General features: G+C 43.1%; 1 pseudogene; it reads left to right on the forward strand.

Annotated features, from left to right (window-relative positions):
* The first annotated feature begins 5,749 nt into the window (after positions 1-5,749).
* Positions 5,750-7,820, forward strand: LOC120886444 (heterogeneous nuclear ribonucleoprotein A1-like; annotated as a pseudogene).
* Positions 7,821-12,868: the final 5,048 nt, after the last annotated feature.

Here is a 12,868-nt window from a genome sequence, read left to right on the forward strand (position 1 = left end):
TCATTCACAGTTCTTTAGGATGGGTTCTGGGTCTTGGGGACATTAATATTTCAATTTCCCCAGGTTTTGTTCTGGTTTCCTGAACTCCATTCTCCATATGGTCTCCATTTTCTTTATCTTTCCCGATTTACCTAACTACACTAACTACTTATCTTTAAGTCTGGCTTCACCTTTATGTGAAATGCTATAAATATTTGCATATAAACTACCCACATCCTCCAATATACTTTAAATCATTTCTTGATTACTTATAATGCCCAATAACTATAAATGAATTCTATGTAAATAGTTGTCATGCTATATTTAGGATTAGGGAATAAGGACAAGAAAAGCGCATGTTCAGTACTGATGCAATTTTTAAAAATATTTTCAGTTGGCAGTTGGTTGAATATGCATATGTAGAAACTATGAATTTATGGAGGGCTGGCTGTACATAGAAATCGAACCACAGACTAGGCATAATGATGTAGGCCTGTGATTCCAGTAGCTCCAGAGGCTAAGGCAGGAGAATTCCAATTTCAAGTCCAAATTCCTCAATGTAGCAAGACCTTGTCTTAAAATTAAAAAATAAAAGGAGCTGATGGTGTAGCTTAGTGATAGAGCACTCCTCAGTTCAATTCCCAGTACCCCAGTACCACAAAAACAAAGAAACAAACAAACAGAACTTCAGGGACCAAGGTTGGTGGGCTTTTAATATTGTTACTGCTGTTGGCCAGTGACGAGTCCTTGCTCCCCCAATGTTGAAGAATAACACCAGAGAAGCACGCCAGGCAAGGGCAGAGCGGAAATTAGAAGTTTATTAAAGGACAGCAGAAAAGACTTTTCCCGGAGGAAGAAGGGGACCCAAGAGGTGGAATCCATGGAAGTGCAGTTGTTTTCCCTTTTTATACTTCTTTCAGTGATGAAATGTAGGTTGGAAGGCCTGAGGGGTGGGACACAGGTGGGCCAAAGAAGTAATCTGGGCAGGAAGGACTTCATTAACACTTCTTTGGGATGGGCTATCTTCAAATCTGCTGGGGCTGTTCATTAACATTTCTTTGGGATGGACTTTGGGCCTAGGGGCTTTTCCAGGACTTCATTAACATTCCATGAGTTGTCCTGCGTTTGTTTCCCAGAATCATTGTCAGCATGGCCTCCATTTTAGATTTCACTCGATATTAGACCCGATTTACCTAACTACACTGACTACCTAACTTTAAATTTGGCTTCATTATGTGCCCTAGGAAGAACCCGCACCAATCAGAATTCCGAACAATTGAACAGGAATGATCATTTTCTGGCAGCTGGCAACATGCTGTACAGCAAAATATTTTGGTCCATTCTCAGTAGGGTAAATGTAAAGTGGTGATTCATATCACTTAGATGACTTTGATTGCAATATACAGAAGGGACAATCAAACTGACTTACACATTAAACAGGATTTAATATTGGCTTCCTTAACCCCACGATCTGGAGTTCTGCCCATGGATTGGTCCCACATATCAAAACCACTAAGAATCTCATTTCTGGGGCTGGGGATGTGGCTCAAGCGGTAGCGTGCTCCCCTGGCATGCATGCGGCCCGGGTTAGATCCTCAGCACCACATACAAAGAAAGATGTTGTGTCTGCTGAAAACTAAAAAATAAATATTAAAAAATTCTCTCTCTCTCTCTTTAAAAACAAACAAACAAAAAACACCTAATTTCTATTTCTGCTCTGCTCTTCAATTGTGTGCTGTGCCCAGGTTCCTGAATTGGATAATATTGAAGGGGCAATGGGATTGATTATTTTAACTAACTGGGACCATTAGGAGGTGTTAGGTCAGTGGTGGCGACTTAGTGGCAACTTAGAACAAAGCAGTTCGCGCCTGAAAAGAACATCAATCAGATGCCAACGGAAATGTCTGTCAATCAGCAGGAACCCCTGGCCAATCCTGGAGTTCAGCCAACTCCCCTGACCAACTCCAAGGGGGCAAGGGACCCTAGAAACACCTTTTCCTGTCCCAAGCCCTTCCCTTCCTGCTGTAATCCACATAAAAGTCCAGTCTGGTCAAGCTTCCATGCGGTTTCTCCTCAGACCCTTCCCCTGTCCCCTCTGTGGGTCTGATCCTGTTCCGCCAGGGAGTGATATCTCAATAAAGCCTGTTCAGCGGCTCTTTTTGGTCGCTGCCTGCCCCACCTGATCTGACAGGAGGTACACCTTGGAGATAAGTACCCTGAAAACCTTGTACAAAGTGGGAGTTGAGCAAAATTGCCCCAACATCCACTACAGTCTGTGTCTTTGTGATACGCATTTTAAAAATGAGGTTGGGAGGCACACCTGAAAGGGTAAAGTTTCTAAGCTGGAAGGCTTGAATTAAAATGTAAAAGATTAGGTATTATTGAGTTCCTCTGTTACACCCAGATTCCTGAGATAGTTAAGACAACACCCTACTAGCCATTTAGCCTAGGGCCCTGTGCAGTTTGTCACAGGACCCAAACCAATCAGTTTGAATGTGTACCCCGCATAGGAATGACCAATCACCCCTGCCCGAGCTGTTCCCGCCAATGCATTTGCCAATCACGTCTCAGAGTTGTTGTTCAATTTCCCAGCTCCTCATGATGATTTGTTCTGATGTATGCAAAGCCCACCGCCCTCTCCAAAAAGTGTACTTAAGCTCTGCTTGACCTTTGCTCTGGGCTCTGGGCTGCTCTCCCTCCTTGAGTGAGCACAGAGTCCTAGCACGCTGGAATGGATCCCCAATAAATCCCCTTTTGCCAATTGCATGGAGTCAGTCTCTTGTGTGGTCTCTCCCGCCGGACCCCCCTTACACACCTTGTCTAATAATTGATAGTATATCTGTACTCCAGTATATACAAAAGTTTTCCATTTTGCTAGTGAAGCTAGAATTAGACAGGCAGTCAGTATAAATAGGTAAATGGAGTTAAGTCAAATCAAGGAGGCCAATTTTGAGTGAGTCCAGCAAGTTGGAGACTGTCTCTTTGATATCACCACTTATCAGTGACAAGTTCTGCTTCCTCACATGTTGGAAGTTTGAACATTAGAGAATCATGCCGAGGCAAGCATTGAAAAACCAGCCTCTACCTCAGAGCAAAGCCTGTCCAAGGAAGAGATATGACCTTTGTCCTTGGAAAGACCCACAGAGCACTCCTAGGCACATTCCCACCCTGCTAAGTTGTTTATCTACAAATATCAGGAGAGATCTGCTGCGCCAGGTGTCCCTGACTCAGTCAGGCTAGGTGGGTACCCATAGTAACCCCCTAGCAGCCACCAATCAGCATGAGACAAGGAAATACCTAGGATGCTGGATGACCCTCCCAGTAGTTTATGGTGTTGGGAAACCATGTAGTTCAGCATGAACACCCCTCTTGGCTTAAACCAATCAGTTCAAATGAAACGCCCTCTTGTAGTAACTAATCACCCCTACCCAACTTGTTCCTGCCAGTGAAAGTGCTAATCATGTTTTAGAGTTGTTATTTGATTTTCCTGCGGTGTGTGGTGATTTGCTAAGAGATGCTATGATGAATGTGGGGGTCCCTGCCTTCTCCAAAGAGTGTATAAAACTCCTGAAAACCCTGGGCTCAGGGCCTCTCAGGGTCACCAGTTGCTGTGCGCGCGTGGAGGACAGAGGTAGCTCGCAATAAACACCTCTTTGCTATTTACATTGATCTTGGTCTCTGGTGGTCTTTTGGGGGTCCCAAATTTGAGCATAGCAGCATATGAAGCACAGTTTATTCAAAAAGGGGTAACATAGGGGCTGGGGATGTGGCTCAATGGTAGAGCACTTGCCTAGCATGTGTGAGCCACTGGGTTTGACTCTTAGCACCATATAAAATAAGTAAATAAAATTAAAGGTATTGTGTCCATCTATAACTAAAAATGAAATTTTAAAAGGGGGGGGCGGGGGGGATAACATAGACTTCCCCGGAGAAGGAGAAAGGGGCCATAGCTGGTATCCTGGTATCTCAAGAAATACCAGGATACCAGCTGTTCCTGGTATCCAAGGCATTCTGCCCTTTCTATGTGTCCCAGGCATTCTGCCCTTTCTATGTGTCCCAGGCTTCCTTTGTTCTCCTGACCTCTTCTCCTTATCTTTCTCCTTCCTGCATACAAGACTAGGCCCAGGGGCTGGGGATGTGGCTCAAGCAGTAGCATGCTCCCCTGGCCTGCATGGGGCGCTGGGTTCGATCCTCAGCACCACATGAAAATAAAATAAAGATGTTGTGTCGGGGCTGGGGATGTGGCTCAAGCGGTAGCGCGCTCGCCTGGCATGCGTGCGGCCCGGGTTCGATCCTCAGCACCACATACCAACAAAGATATTGTGTCCGCCGAGAGCTAAAAAAATAAATATTAAAAATTCTCTCTCTCTCTCACTCTCTCCTCTCTCACTCTCTCTTTAAAAAAAAAAAAAAAAAGATGTTGTGTCCACCAAAAACTAAAAAATAAATATTAAAAAATTCTCTCTCAAAAAATAAATAAATAAAATAAAGACTAGGCCCAGGAATACTCAGTGGGAGGGCCAAAAGGTGGGAAACAGATGGGCTGAAGGGGGAAGGGCAGGATGAAACAGCCAATGACACATTAATTAACAACCTTATAGTGAGAAACTAATGTGACTCCATTTTAAAAAATAAATAAATAACAGCAGCTTCTATCTCAAGGCCTGTCCTAAGGAAGGGGGCGTGACCCTTGTCCTTGGAAAAACCCATAGAGCACTCCTAAGCACATACCCTCCCTGCTGAGTTGTTTGTCTGTAAATAACAGGAGAGGTCTGCAGTGCCAGGTGTCCCTGACCCATAACAACCCCCCTAGCAACCTCCAATCAGCATGAGACAGGGAGAATACCTGGGATGCCAGATGACCCCCCAAGTAGTTTATGGTGGTTGACAACATGTTGGGAAACCAAGTAGTTTAGCATGTACATCCCTCGTGGCCTAAACCAATCAGTTCAAAGGAATCCCTCTCTTGTATTAACCAATAACCCCTACTCAAATTGTTCCTGCCATTGGACGTGCTAATCAATGTTAAGAGCTGTTGTTTGATTTTCCCGTTGTATGGAATGATTTGCTGTGTGATGCTGTGATGCATAGAGTATCCCCCCAAAACCTATAAAATCCCACTGAACAAAGGACCAGGACTCACTCCCTGGGACAGCTGGGTCGGGAATAGTTGTGAGTCCATGCTCCAGCTTGCAATAAAGACTCTTGTGTGATTGCATCGGATTTGGCTCCTGGAGGTTTATTGGGGTCCCACGAATCTGGCATAACAATAGCTTGATGTAGGGAGGGGCAATTCCTAGGACTGGTTATTTTGGCCACAGGTTGGAGCAGAGACAGGTTCTGGATAAGGGCTCTGAAAGAATTAACATTTCAGTCCCTCAGGGGACAGTCTCCAACTTCCCAGACTCACTCAAAATTGGCCTGTTGATCAGACCTGACTGGATTTGCCTATCTATACTGACTTCCTGTCTAATTCTGGCTTTAGTAGTGGCGGTGATGCTATTCAGGATGAGACTGTAGATGTTGGTCTTATTTATTTGCTGCTGGTCTCCTTTACTTGACTTACACCAGAGACCCGTCCCTAATACCAACACCATGGCATATACCTGTAGTCCTAGCTATTTGGGAGGCTGAAGCAGAAGGATCACTTGAGCCCACAGTTTAATAACAGCCTGGGCAACATAGCAAAACTTCATCTAAAAAAACAAACAAAAATCTAATACCAACATCAGCCTTAATGTTTAGAAGGGCAGCAAGGGGTGGGAAGGGACCAAAACCTTTCTTCAGGGATACATTTGTTAGCTTACTCCATTTTGCCCCTGGACACTGCAGAGAAAGCATCCTTAAAGTCTCCCTACTGCCATCATGTCCAAATCAGAGTCCTCTAAGGAGCCCAGACAGCTACAGAAGCTATTCATTGGAGGGCTGAACTTTGAAACAACTGAGTCTGAGAAGCCATTTTGAGCAATGAGGGACACTCATGAACCATGTGATAATGAGAGACCAAAACACCAAGCAATCCAGGGGCTTTGGGTTTGTCACTTATTCAGGAAGTGGATGCAGCCATGCAAGCCCACACAAGGTAGATGGAAGAGTTACAGAGCCAAAAAGAGCTGTCTCAACACAAGATTCTCATAGACCAGGGGCCTTCTTTACTGTAAAAAAGATCTTTGTTGGTGGCATTAAAGAGGACACTGAAGAACATCACTTAAAATATTATTTTGAACATAAGGGAAAATTGTAGTTATTAAAACAGTGACTGAGGCATTTGAAAGAAGAAGGGCTTTGCTTTTGTCACTTTTTAAAATTTGTTCTAATTATTTATACATAACAGTAGAATGCATTTTGACTTACATAAATGGAGGTAACTTCTCATTCTTTTGGTTGTACATGATATAAATGTACAACAAATGTACAACAGTTGTGTAATCATAGCATATAAGGTAATAATGTCCTATTCGTTCTATGACCTTGATCCTTTCTACCCCCATAACCCCTCCCCTCTTTTCACTCCTCTCTATCTAATCCAAAGTATCTCTATTCTTCCCTAGCCACTTCCCCTTATTGAGAATTAGCTTCCGAATATCAGAGAAAACATTCAGCCTTTGTTTTTTTGGGATTGGCTTATTTTGCTCAGCATAATATTCTCCAGTTCCATCCATTTACCTGAAAATGACATAATTCATTCCTCTTAAGGTTGAATAATATTCTTTTGTGATTTTTCTTTATCCATTCATCTGTTGAAGGGCATCTAGTTTGGTTCCATAGTTTGACTATTGTGAATTGAGCTGCTGTAAACACTGATGTGGCTGTGTCCCTGTAGTATGCTAACCTTAAGTTCTTTGTGTATAAAAAAAATAAAGAGTGGAGTAGTTGGGTCAAATGGTGGTCCTATTCCAAGTTTTCTGAGGAATTTCTCTAATACTTTCCAGAGTGGTTGCATCAATTTGCAGTCCCACCAGCAATGTATGAGTGTACCTTTCCCCCCACATCCTCATCAACATTTATTGTTTCTTGTATTCCTGACAATTGCCACTCTGACTGGAGTGAGATGTAATCTTAGTGTAGTTTCAATTTACATTTCTCTAATTCTAGAGATGTTGAACTTTTTTTCATTTTTTGTTGATCAATTGTATTTCTTCTTCTGTGAAGTATCTGTTCAGTTTCTTAGCCCTTTTGATGACCATGACTCCATGATAAGATTGTCATTCAAAATACCATACTGTGAAAGGCCACAATTATGAAGTGAGGAAAGCCCTGTTAAAGCAAGAGATGGCTAGTGCTTCATTTAGCCAAAGAAGTCATAGTGGTTCTGGAAATTTTGGTGGTGGTTGTGGAGGTGCTTTTAGTCAAAATGTCAATTTTGGTCATGAAGGAAACATCAATGGTTATGGTGGCTTTGGTGACAGCCATGGTGGTGGTGGATATGGTGGCTGGGGGATGGCTATAATGGATTTGGTAATGACAGAAGGAATTTTGGAGGCAGTGGAAGCTAGAATGATTATGGCAGCTACAATAATCAGTCATTAAATTTTGGACCCATGAAGGGTGGAAACTTTGGAAGCAGAAGCTCTGGACCTTACAGTGGTAGAGGCCAGTACTTTACCAAACCACGAAACCAAGGTGGCTCTGGTGGTTCCAGCAGCAGCAGCAGTAGTAGTTATGGCAGTGGGAGAAAGTTTTAGAATTGCTAGGAAACAAAGCTTAGCAGGAGAGGAGAGCCAGAGAAGTGACAGGAAAGCTATAGATTACAACATCTTCATGCACTCAGCCAAGCACAGTGGTGGCAGGGCCTAGCTGCTACAAAGAAGACAAAGTTTAGACAATATTCACGTTTACAGAAAAAAAACCCTTGAGTACTGTATTTGTGACTAATTGTATAACGGGTTATTTTAGTTTCTGTTCTGTGGAAACTAAAGTTTTCCAAAGATTTTAACATAGACTTTTTTTTTTTTTTTTTTTGCACCCATGCTATTAATAGATAAAATGTGATAGTCTGATCATGATGCCCAACAAATGTGTCTTAAGGGCTGGAGTTGTAGCTCAGTGGTAGAGTGTTTGCCTGGCATGTGTGAAGCACTAGGTTCAATTCTCAGCACCACATTAAAAATATAAAAAATAAAAAAGTAAAGGTACTGTGTCCATCTACAATTAAAAGATATTTTTAAAAATGTGTCTTAAAAAAACAGAACAAAAAAGAAACAAACTTTCTGCAACTGATCTCCTCTAACCCTTAAAATCACCCTGGGGGGGTGGGGTGGATGTTGCTGCTCTTAGTCCCACTTTATAAACCAGAAAGCTGAGACCCAGAGAGGGTCAGAAATAGGACCAATGTTACATGATTTGTCTGTTTGTTTAATTTTTGGTACTAAGAATTGAACCCAGGGGTGCTTTACAACTGAGAAACATCCCAAGCCCTTTTTATTTTGAAAGAGGTCCTTGATAAGTTATTGAGGGCCTTGCTAAATTGCCCAGGCTGTCCTTGAACTTGTGATCCTTCTGTTTCAGCCTCCTGAGTCACTGGGATTATAGGTATGTACCACTACGCCCTGCTAAAGCTTAAACTCACTCCAGATTATATCCAAATTGGCAAAACTGGGTGTGTATCTACCAAGTTTGAAACAGACCACATTCTGAAACTTTCTGATTTCTTGGTGTTTCAGGAATATCTGTATCAGTGTTAACATGGTTCACAAGGACCCTTCAGCTTTGCTAAATGTCCATTTCACCCCCACCCCCACCGAACCCCATTTCTCTTCTGCCAGAATCCTCCAAATCACTCCCCTTCACTTACTTTCTCTCTACCCCAGCCTTTTCTGGACCTCCTCCCCTACATCAACATACCCTTTTTAGGACCACTCCTGTTCCACCAGAGTGGACTTTTTCAAACAAACTGCAGAAACAAAGGACCTTGTTGTGTTACCACCTGACTGGCCTGTGCTGCCATACCCCTGAGCTGATCAGCAGGCTTGGGGACCTAAAGAATGAAACACAGAGAAACAATGATGCCTTCTATTTATTTCTCTAAGTGATGATCTTTGTTTGTTTGTTTTGGAGCAGGGGAAAAAATGCACTTGAGGTTAATCCTCATTGACCTTTTTAACCAAAATCACAAATCTTCATTTGTATAATCTGTACTTCATGTTCTCTATTGTAGTATGTTAGACAAATTCAGGATTAATGATTCTGCTATAACATGCATTGTTTTAGCAAAGACGTAAAATGTTTTAAACTGCTGCTATGCTACCTTGTTGGAAAAGTATTTTTTAGTTGTAAACTGACACCAAATATCTTCATTTTATCTATCTATCTATCTATCTATCTATCTATCTATCTATCTATTTATTTATATGTGATGCTGAGGATGGAACAGTGCCTCACACGTGCTAGGGAGACACTCTTAGAAAAGTTTTGAGAAACACTATTTACTTTTTATTTTAACTTGGGATAGAACCCCTGGCTTTGAGTATGAAGGCAGGCACTTTGCCACTGAGTTACATCCCAGCCACATTGTTTACTTTTAACAGTGAGGGTGAAAGTAGTTCTTTGCCCAGTTGTTCTTAATCTCAGCAAAGATGGGTGTAAGATCAATAAACTAGACACATACAAACTTCTGGAACTCTCCAGAATCCTCAAGGACCCTGTTCTGTCTCTTCCTCCCGAAGATCCCATCCTCTGGTAAGGTATTAGCCTCTGTCATATCTGGAATGCCTTTATTTATTTATTTATTTATTTTTTGAGAGAGAGAGAGAGAGAGAGAGAGAGAGAGAGAGAGAGAATTTTTTAATATTTATTTTTTAGTTCTCGGCAGACACAACATCTTTGTTGGTATGTGGTGCTGAGGATCAAACCTGGGCCGCACGCATGCCAGGCGAGCACGCTACCGCTTGAGCCACATCCCCAGCCCTCTGGAATGTTTTGAAGGAAGCTCTAAGGGTCTGTCCTGCTGCCTGTGGGGACAAAGCCATAGTAATCAGTGGGCTGGCTTGAATCCTTCCTGATTTTATGGGCATACTTGATGCTGGAATTTTCAGTCACTAAACTTTGTAATGACAGAAGATGTCATCCCTCCAGTGGGAGGGTTTAGGGGAGGCGTGGTAACCCTAGCATTGCCTCCTGGCCACGGTCAGCAGGGTTGGGGGTGCCCACCAAGGAACTCTCTTAGTTGCTTGGTGGCTGCAGCTAGCGGGGTGGGGGGGTGGGGGGGTGGGGGGGAGGTTTGTGATATCTGTTAAGTGGGATTCCCCCACCCAAAGCTCCCCATCTGGCATCCCTCACGTGATCAAAACCTATTGGGTCATATTATGGCCAGGGTGACTGCAGCACCATGAACAGGGACAATAAGAATAGAAGATGATGCCCGCAGAGGACGAAATGGAGAGCAGTCAGATGCAAAGCAGCCAAGGCTGATCTTTTTAAATAAAGTTCCCAGGAGGTAAGGGAAGCAAAAATTAGAAGGGGTGAAAGTGCAGCTTGGGGACATTTGGGAAAGTATCTCCGCTAGAGGGAATGCCCAGTACAGGGCCACATGCAAGAGGAGAAAGCCCCGCCCAGATGAAAGAGGAGGATGACCTAGCACAGATCCAGAGGACCCTCGACCCTGGCCACTGATGCTCCTCAGGCAGTCCCCCACCTGAGGAGGGCTGGTATATCCCCACTCCCCACTTAGCCAGGGGTACAGGAGGGAACGGGGCGCAGATTTACCTTAGACCAACAGGGAAGGTGGGAGAAGCACCCTCCCTACCTTGGTCACGCCCCTGGCCCCTCATCCCCAGACCCTGGGAAGATGAAGACTTGCGTGAAGGCTAGCTGCTTAGGCTCAGGAACACATCCAGACAAGGGCCTGCTGGGGCTGAGGGGGAAGTTTCAGTACTTGGTGGAAGACCATCACCCATCTGTCAGTTCAGTGCCTCCAGGCGAAACCCATCAGAGGCACTTGCCTCCCAGTCTTCCTGGGGACAGAGACCAAGCTTGAACTGGGGAGAGCCAGGTGATGGGAGGAGAGCAGTTGGGAACTATGAAGTGGTCCTGAGAGAAGCAGAGCTGGTGACTGGGAAGGAATCTTCATTCGGACCCCAGTATTCCTTCCTCCTTCACCATTCCTGACATTTCAGGACCATGAAGTGAAGTTTTTTACCAAGTTGGGTAATTTTGAAATTTGGAAATGTTTTCTTCCCTTTCTCCACTTATTGTTTTCATCCCAGCCATAAAAGCTTGACATTATTTCAGTGGACAATGTTTATATTTGAAGTCTATTAAGACAGATTAACAAGGAACAAGATTTAGGGTAGGAAATTAAATTTTACAAAAAGTTGCAAAAACAAAAAAATAGTAAAATCTTCACCTAGATTTGTCTTACAATTAAATTCTCCTAAATCAAAACTTTAAAAAACTAACTGGCTGAAGAATGATCACAAACACCTGGTGCATGTTCTTGTTTATTTTGGTTCAGAAACCCTATGGTGTGTTGAGGAAAAAAGAAAAGGGAAGGCTTCCGGCTTTTTCTGTCTCACCCTCTCCCTTCACTTCTACTTCCTCTTATTTCTGTGGTGACAGAGCAATGTCTGTTAGTTCTTCAGTTTGTTTAAGTCTACTCTGGTGGAACAGGGGTGGTCCTAGAAAGGGTGTGTTGAAGGAAGGAGGTCCAGACAGGGATGGGGTGGAGGGAGTAGGTGAAGAGGAGTGATCTCATTCTGGCAGAAGAGAAATGGGGTTGAGTGGGGATGTGAAACAGACATTTAGCAAAGCTGAGGGATCCTTGTGAACCATGTTAACACTGATACAAATGTTCCTGAAACACCAAGAAATCAGTTTCAGAATATGGTCTGTTTCAAACTTGGTAGATACACACCAAGTTTTGCCAATTTGGATATAATCTGGAGTGAGTTTAAGCTTTAGCAGGGTATACTGGTACATACCTAAAATCCCAGTGACTCATGAGGATCACAAGTTTGAGGTAAGCCTGGACAACTCAGGGAGACCGTCTTAAAAAAAAAAAAAAAAAAAAAAAGCCTGTAATCTGGAAACTTCTCTGGCCTAAACAATGATACAACTCCAGAGAGTTCATGTCAAGCTCTCTGAGGGATTCCCTTGAAATTCAGGGGCTTTGAGATCTGTAGTACAGCAGCATGCCCCTCCAAATAATTCTCCCCACAATTCCTTCCCCATTCTCCTTTGTTTTGTTTTCCTATTGGACAGTATTCAGTATCCCAGGGCATCAGACAATTCTGCATGTTTGTTTGGAACTTCACTTTGGTTTCTCCATGTTTTACTAGCATCATCTCAGCTGAACTGCTTGCTCAGCTTGTCATGCTTGAGTCTGTAAGACCTGTTTGACAACTCTAGATGTGGCTTTGAAGCTGCAATTATAGTCACATGTTGCTTGATGATAGGAACAGGTACTAAGAAATATATTGATACTCAATTTCACTGTATGAGCATCAGAGTGTGACATATAAACTAAGACCAGTCAAGAAAAATATGGCAATATAATCTTATGGGACCAGCCAATATACATGGTTATATGTGGACTGAAATACTATTACAGAGTACTTGACAGTACTTAATTTGCTATTTTAATTCACTTGATTAGATTAGAAAACCCTTGAGTGCAAGGAACACAACCCAGCCTACTCTGATCCCATGGCAGAGCCACCTCTACAATAAACTAAAACTACGGTCTGCTGTTGTTGCAAATCTTTTTTCTTTACCTGGGATTATTGCTGCAATCCATGACCCATATCTTACTGGTAATGGCTAAGAGAACTGGAGCTATTTTGGTGGTTCCACAAAGTTACTAGGGAGCCAGCCTCCTTGTAGCTTTACATGATCCTACCTTTGGGGTGTAGCTGACCTGTCCTTTTTGCCTGAAAGAGAACTGGGGCCAGTG

This window comes from Ictidomys tridecemlineatus, chromosome 5, assembly GCF_052094955.1.
Source record: "Ictidomys tridecemlineatus isolate mIctTri1 chromosome 5, mIctTri1.hap1, whole genome shotgun sequence".
In the NCBI taxonomy this organism is placed as follows: Eukaryota; Metazoa; Chordata; class Mammalia; order Rodentia; family Sciuridae; genus Ictidomys; species Ictidomys tridecemlineatus.